This window comes from Macaca nemestrina, chromosome 8 (assembly GCF_043159975.1).
Source record: "Macaca nemestrina isolate mMacNem1 chromosome 8, mMacNem.hap1, whole genome shotgun sequence".
NCBI classification, from domain to species: Eukaryota; Metazoa; Chordata; class Mammalia; order Primates; family Cercopithecidae; genus Macaca; species Macaca nemestrina.
Window position 1 is genome coordinate 148,531,177 of NC_092132.1, and position 8,587 is coordinate 148,539,763.

General features: G+C 35.1%; 1 long non-coding RNA gene across 1 annotated transcript; it reads left to right on the top strand.

Annotated features, from left to right (window-relative positions):
- The first annotated feature begins 1,593 nt into the window (after positions 1–1,593).
- LOC139355713 (uncharacterized) lies at positions 1,594–3,410 on the top strand. Its single transcript, XR_011606580.1, has 3 exons — positions 1,594–1,758; positions 1,868–2,022; positions 3,005–3,410. It is a non-coding gene; the product is annotated as an uncharacterized lncRNA (long non-coding RNA).
- The last annotated feature ends 5,177 nt before the right edge of the window (positions 3,411–8,587 follow it).

The window sequence follows — 8,587 nt, forward strand, 5'->3', positions numbered from 1 at the left end:
GTGGGAAATTCAAGCTCACATTTTTAAAACTTAACTTCCTCCTCTAAAGCTTTGCTTCTCAATATGTGCCTCTGTCAGAAAAATACTCTGCTATCCATACAGTAGCTCAGGTCAGAAGCCTAGCAGTTTTCTTCGAGTTCAGCACTTCCAATGAACTACCCAATCCTAAGATTCTACCTCCTAAATATGACTGGATACCATTTATGTTTTTCATTCCAATAGTCTCTACTCTAGTTCAAAACACAGAAACTTCTTGCTACATTAGTGCAACATCTTCCTCGCCGGTGTTCCTACCACCAACTCTGCCCACATCCAATTATTGGCTATGTGTGTAAGATTATTGCTAAAACAGATAAGAACACCTTCCTCCTTCCTTGAAAATCCTTCATGGCTTTCCAAAATTCTCAGGAAACAGTATGAAAAGAGCCACATATTTAGGAGGTTTTTTGTGATCTGGCCCCACTCTACCTGCTCAAACTTTCTTAATATTTCTTCCCTTTGAATAGAAGCAATGTTTTAGCCAAGTGCATCTAAATAAGTGTCCCACTGAACAGGCTGTCCCCTGAGCTTCCTGTCTCACCCCCATGCCCTGCTTCCACAGGTTGCACTCCCACCTTCCAGATTTCAGCACATGCAGTATTTCTTCCGGGAAACTTTTGATTCCTCAAGACCGTTAGGTTCCACAAGCATAGGCTTCATTATACCTTGTATGTCTCCCATATTAATATATTTTGCTGATTTTTTGTTTAATTTTTTGTTTGTTTTGAGACAGGGTCTCAATCTATTACCCAGGTTGGAGCACAATGGAACATCATGGCTCGTTGCAACCTCAACCTCCTGGCCGAAGTCATCTGCCCACCTCAGCCTCCGCAGTAGATGGGACTACAGGCACACCCCACCATGCCCAGCTAATTTTTTGACAGAGATAGGGTCTTGCCATGTTGCCCAGGCCAGTTTTGAACTCCTATACTCAAGTGATCCTCTTACCTCGGCCTCTCAAAGTGCTGTACTAATGTTTAAACAAAGAAACAGGTAGCAAGAACACCGTGGTTACTTCCCCGCCAGCTGCTGAGCTCCCTGTCTTCAGCATGGTGTAGAAAACAGAGTACCTGGAACACAGTAGGCAGATAACCAATACCTGTAAAATGATATAGTGAATACATTTCCATCATTTCACTAACTTTGTGTCTTTAATTTTGAAGGACACTCTGTTCCCCTGAGTTCACTTTTTAATCTAATTCACCTTTTAAAATTATACATTGGCTACCTCTTAGCATAGCAATGTACTTTTTAAAGACATAAAATTCTATAGCAGTGAATTTTAGGATTTCTTTACAAAAACCACATTGCTAGGATAAAAAGAGAAAGAAAGTATATTCAACATGCTGTAGCCTTCCTGAAGCGAATATATTTAGCATGCAATATTGTAGGGTCTTTAACTCATGATTGACTTTTTCTGTGTAGGTGGAATTTTTTTTTTTTAATCAGAATTATTCTGGGCACAAAGATTTTGTTTTTCTGGTAACGAACCAGATTCTATAAGGGTTTTAAGTTCTCTTTCACTGTAAATGCTGCAGCTTTGGGAACGGTTTGGCATTGAAACTCTCTGGTTCTATGTGTAATCACTCTTTTTTCATGACTCTCTGGAAGCTGAGAAGTGTTATTTAGAACTGCTGTGGGCAAAAAGAATCATATTTCTGTGTCATTCTTCAAAGATGTTTGTGTGATGACAGCTTGATTCTTCAGACCCGCTCAAGGGTAAGACTTATTTTTATTTTTATTTAAAAAGTAATTTTGCTGCATTATATGGTTGGATTTTTTTTTTTCTAGAAAAGCCTCATCTCTCAAACCTATTTTTCTATTTTAGTCTCTTTTCTCCTCATTTGCCTTTATTTTGATGGTTTGGGGAAACATCTTTCAGAGAAGATTATGTCCTGAACATGAGAGCACAGACATCTTTTCTACAAACTGACTTCAAATCTTTTGAGCAAATACCCAGGAGTGGGATTGCCAGATCATCAGGTAATTCTATTACACAGAGTGGTGAATATAGGGAATAACAGTGTATATTGTGCACTTAAAAATAGCGAAAAGAGTACATTTCAAAGATTCTCACTGCAAAAAATTAAGTATGTGCAGTTCTCACTGCAAAAAATTACATATAAGTATTTGTGCTGAATAATATGCTAACTAGCTTGATTTAACTATTCCACATTGTACTCATAAAATGATAACATCTCCTTGTACCCCATAAATATGGGCACTTATAAGTTGTCAATTTACAACACAATTTTAAATAGAAAAATGTAAAGAAGAAAATGTGCTGAAATAAAAACATCTGCACCTTCTACATCTCAAAAAAAAAAAAAAAACCAATGAAGATTTTGAGCTCACTAAAGCAAAACTCTTTAATTTTTCCACAGTGTTTTAAAACCTCAGTGGAAGCTCTTAAATTCAAAATGTATGTAATGCCGTAAACTTCATGTGCTGTTCATTTTCACCTGTTGGAGAGAATTAGAGAAGGTGATTATACCTTCTACTTACTATAGTAGATCATAATTTAACTCTTAAAAAAGAGAATGCAGGATTCTTACTATTTATAAAAACAGATAAATGACTCACCTCAGCATTCTCATTGAGGAAAACTTTTTAAAAAAAATGTTAAAAGCATCAAAGAACTACAGGTCATGCAAAATTATGGAAACAAACCTCAAAGAAGACAAAAACCAAGTGTAGGGCCCACTTCCCTTTTGTCCTGAGGGCAATGGCCAATTTTGAAAAAATATCAGTGCAACTGTACAGAATCTCTTGACTTGGTGTGGTGAGAGAAACTGAATGCAACAGGCAAGGCTTGTCCAAATTAGTAATAATCATAACCCTGGCGCTAATTTAATCTATGACCCGGAGTGATGATCCCTGAATTCAGGTGTGCTGGGTATCGAACTTTCGTTTTCTTTTGACAACCAGCACTCAACTCCACTCCCTTCTGTTTTCTTCATGTTAGAGAACCAGGAACCCTGGGAACTTCATTTCCTAGAATTTCAAGAAGGACTTCAAAGATTTCAGATGCTGCCAAAAGTAGAAACCAGTAGAAGAAAGTACTGTGCCTCCAGAGGAGACATGTTTTTCAAAAGCATCATGGTGAGGTCATTTTTAGTAATTTCCAGAGAGTCCTGAAACTTCCTGATTTCCACATGTAACTTTCAGCTGTTCCCGATCGATTTCTTTTTAATGATCAGTATGGTTTTGCTTTCTTGATGGACACCTGATTGACACAATAAAGAAGAATAAGAAGTAATTCTCCACTTAAGTGAATATTTACACCCAAATGATGTCAACTGGGTGGTCCAGAGAATTGTGAACGTTGCTATTGCAGAGTGCACCTGGCTAGATTTTCAGTGCCCCACATGCCTGCTCACTCCCTTATCAGGGACAGAAAAAAAATAAAACTTTATCTTCTAACTCAAGTTATTTTTGCAAATTATTTTCCCAAATCAGAATATACTTAAAAATAACAAGTACAAGAGAAAAAGATCCATGTACTACAGTAATGTGAAACGATGAACAAGAGAAATAATTGCAGAAAAAGATATTGGCTTATTAGGCAGGAATTATTATTAAAATACACTTGCTACAGTGAAGTAAATAAAAAGGTAGACTTGGCCAGGCATGATGGCTCACACCTGTAATACTAGCACTTTGAGAAGCCAAAGTAGGAAGATCACTTGAGGTCAGGAGTTCGAGACCAGTCTGGCCATCATGGCAAAAACCTGTCTCTACTAAAATACAAAAAATAGCCAGGCATCGTGGTGCATGCCTGTCATCCCAGCTACTTGGGGGGCTGAGGCAGTAGAATCACTTGAACCCAGCAGGCGGAGGTTGCAATGAGCTGAGATTGCACCACTGCACTCCAGCCTGGGCCACAGAACAAGCCTCTGCCAATAATAAAATAAAAAATAAAAAAAAGCGGGCTTAAAAATATCTAAGAAAGGGCAAAATATAAAATGACATAGCACATGAAGGAAAAAGAGAGAAAACAAAAATAAAAACTACTGTCCCCAAAACAAATAATTGAAAAGTTGAGCTTAACAGTATATCAGACACAGTTAAAGAGAAAATTGATTAATTATAACACACATCAGAAAAATTATCTAGATAGCAAAACAGAGATAAGACAAAAATATTTAAAGAAAGAATGTGTGAGAATACATCAAAACAGATAAAATTAACACATAGGTTCAAGAAGTCCACTGAATCTTATGAATAAACACTTGTATACATATCATACTGAAATGATAGAAAACCAAAGATGAAGATAAACGTTACCTTCAAATGACCCATAGTCAGATTGACAACCAATTTCTCAGAGACAACATGAGCCCTGTATGCAGGAAAAATATATTCATTATCCTGAAACAAAAATAACTACCAACCTAAAGTTCTAAATGAACATACATCTCCTAAAAGAATAAAGGGAGAATGAAGACAATTTCAGACCAAACAAAAACCAAATAAAACACCAGAGTTCTTCATCCACACACATGCTCTAATGAAAATTCTAAGGGTTACAGATTCAGGATATTCAGTCACAATAAAAAAATAAATAAAAGACAGAGAGAGTGATAAATGCAGGGTCCTATACAAATACATATTGATGACATTTGAAAATAATATTACTTCCTCAAAGATTTTTGTTAGACACACACACATATGTACATACATATATTACATGACCACAATAACATGTCAGGAAAGTGATGAATGAAAAACTCCAAGGGAAAGGTAGAGACATTGATTAATATTAGAAGATAATGAGTTAAATAAAAGTGCATACTTTATTTAGAGGAAGCAGTAAATTAAAAGGAGTAGATCATGTAATTTTCAGGGTAATAGAGAGAAAAAGATGTGATAAAAAATAATCCTTCCAAAAGAACACAAGAAACAACAGGGGTGATGTTGAGGGGGAAGAAACAGAGCAAGTAAAACTATGGTAAAGCAAACATTACTGATAGCACTGTGGCTGCTTCTACCATAATAATGATGGTGTATTTAAACCCAGCACATCATCAATAACACTCAATGGAATAAAAGTTTCAGCTAAATAACACAAATGGTCAGATTGGGTAAAAAACTTTCTGGCTATATGCTGTTTACAAGAGACAAATTTAAACCAATATATACAAAATCAGAAAGTAAGACTATGGAAAGATAATAATACTCATTTATAAAACAAATAATACTGTTACATCTATATTAATATCCATCAAAGTGTACTTTAAAGCAAGAAGAATAGCTGTCATTCTGCTATCACAAGCAGATGTGTTACAGAAAACAAAACACTACAGGGTTTAAGACAAAATAAAGTTAGAGGCACACCAATTGTAAAGTTGCTCAGTGAAGTATAAAGTACATGAGAACCTGATAAATTTGGTTGCACCACTTGACACATGTTAAGTGGTTGAGAATTACATAAATACCACAATAAATATTTACTTTGAATAAAACGTGGTATTTCCTTGTAGAATCAGGTGTTAGAAGGATTGCAGTTTATGAGTGATTATAAAACAGTGAAAGAAGGTGATCTAAAATCTAGAGAAAACACGAAAATCACCAGATGTGAATGGATGTGAAAGGTAGATGTTCAAAGTATATGTTGGGTATATGTGTGCCTTGGGTGTGTATGTGTGGGCTCTGTGTGTGGTGTGATGTGCTAGGTATGTGTGGTAGTATGTATATGGTGTGTGTGTGCATGTATTTGTGGTTTGTGTAGTGACATGTGTGATGTAGTGTGTAGGTGTCCATGTTTTGTGGAATGTGATGTATGATGTGTGTGTGCTGTGTGGTGTGTGTATGTATATATGGTTTGTGTGGGGGGTGTGTGTGTGTGATGTAGTATGTAGGTATCCATGTTTTGTGGAATGTGATGTGTGATGTGTGTGCTGTGTGGTGTGGTATGTATGTGTGGTATGTGTGTGTCTGCGTGATGTAGTGTGTAGGTGTCCATGTTTTGTGGAATGTGATGTGTGATATGTGTGTGGGGTTTGTGTGGTATGAGTGGTGAGCATGTGTGATGCTTGTGTGTAGTTTGTGTGTAGCATAGGGTGATGTGGGGTGTGTATGTATGGGTGGTGTTGGGTGTGTGTGGTGGTGTCTATCCATGGTGTGTAATATGTGTGGTGTGTGTGTGGAGGGCTATGTGTAGCATGTGGCATGTGTGTGATGTGTATGTGGCATGGTATGTGTGTGGTGCCTGTTGTAGGTATATTTGGTGTGTGCATATGTGATGTGTGTAATGTGTGGCATGTGAGGTATGCTGTGTGTGTGGTGTGGTATGTGTATGATGTATGTGTGTATATTTTTCTATATACCTTATTTCAGGTTGGCACAGTTTTACTCATTCAATGTTTATCAGGGACAAAATACACATAAACAAACAAAATTGACATTGTAATATTGTCTTCAAATTTTCTCCTAATACATACACTTTGCTGGAAAAAACTCAACTTTTCAAAACAAACATTATAGCAGAATTGACTAGGCTGGTTATTTAAAGACGGTGGCTTCAAACTGGAAAAAAAAAGAGCAAAGTTTCTATAAGCCCAAAAAATAACTCAAAACATACATTTAAATATATGCACAAATCTACAAGCATAAATAGAAAATTCAGAGCCATAGTGAGATATAAACACACCTCTCACAGGCCTTAATTTTTATAAAGCAGACAAAAAATAATGTTTATAAAAGAATTGACTTAATATGATTAACATGCTATAGACAAAAGGCATAGAGCAGGGCAGTCTACTGAAGAGTGCATTTGTTTTACAAGAACACACAGAATATTTAGGAAAATTAACCTTATACTGGGCTATAAAACAACTCTACACAAATTCTGAAGAGTGGAGGCTATACAGAGCCTACTTGCTTTTGACCATGTTATTAATTATGCTATGAAATAGATAATAACACAATGCAATAAAATAGAAAATTCTAATAAATTTAGTCATTAAGAAAAAATTCTTAATAAATCATGGGTTAAAGAATAAACTATCTAACTCTGATTCCTAATGAAATACACACACACATAAAATTTTTTCATGCACCAAATAAGTACCAATAAGTATTTAGAAGGTATCTAGATTTCAATGTATAAATGCAAATATTGTCAATGGAAAAACAGCTACAAATTAATAGAATGATCATCTATCTCAAAAAGTGAGAAAAAATAAATGACATTTAGGAAGACTAAGACATGAAGAGACAGACTCAAAAGAGAATTACACATAAAAATGAATTATTATAACAGTGAGAATTAAACAAGAAAGAACAATAGAGAGACCAAAGAGGAAAATTGTAAAAAATAAAAAAAATGAAGAAAGAGATAAAAATAATTCAAGAGAAAACGTCAAATATCGAAGGCAGGCAAAGAAGACACGATATATGTGTAATAGATTCCCTGAAAAAGAAAAAGAAAGCATGAAGATAGGACAAATCTTAAATATAAAATATTTCCTGAAATCTAATAAAACAGTTTTGAAAATACATATTGAAAGATCACACTATGTACCTAAGGAAATCAAATCGCAATGACTAAAACCAAGATATATTCTAACAAAATTACCAAATCTTAGAGAAGTCTTTGGGCATCTAGGCAAATTACATGCTCAGGCTTTTCTACAGCAATTTTTTTTATTCCAGGAGAAAATGGAATAACATGTGTAAGATACTCATGGAAAGAAAATTTGAACCAAGAATTTACCTCCAACAAAATTTATGTTCAAGTATACAAATGTGCTATCAAGTATTTTTTTAAATCTGTTGTCAATTTGCAAGAGTTTATATGCTTTTATAAGTTATATGCTTTTATATGCTTTTTATTAAGAGTTTATAAGATCATTACCCTGAATGTTTTGTAAGGATACGTATCAGAAAACAAGCTTCACACAACCAAGACAACAATAAAAATTATGACTAATGGTAAGCATTCAAGAACCTTGGCCACTTAGCCCAATGAGCACCAAGTGAACTTTGGGTTTCTCAAGCAGAAGACGCATGGGTCTAGAGAGGATTTGTGGGTAGGTGGCAGACTTAAGACCTCATGAATATTGATATATTTAATGCCTGCTATGGTTCAGGAGCACTCTGTGCCTTGGATGCTTCAGGCATATTTAATTTATCAAGCATATTTAGTGTCCCCTTGCCTTTTCTTCTTTTCAGTTACAGCCTTATCAATGTGTAATGTGTTTCATGAGCTACTTGCCTTCTATATTTAGGTTTATCTGTCTTTATTTTTGTGTTTCTCTTCTATAATAGAATTCAATCTTCTTACATAAAATGAAAAGCACACATCAGAGATAAATAAACAATGGTGCAAATGCTAATATTTGATGAAATTAGATAAAGGGTATGTAGGACTTTATTATACAATTCTTGTGACTTTTCAAGTCAGAAATTTTCCAAAATACAATGTTGAGGGAAAATGATACGATTTCTAAAAATGTAAAACAAAACAATAGAGAGACAAGCATTCCAGACAGAGGAAACTTTATATATGTCTGAAAGCCTCAAGAAATGAAAGATCTCAGATTTT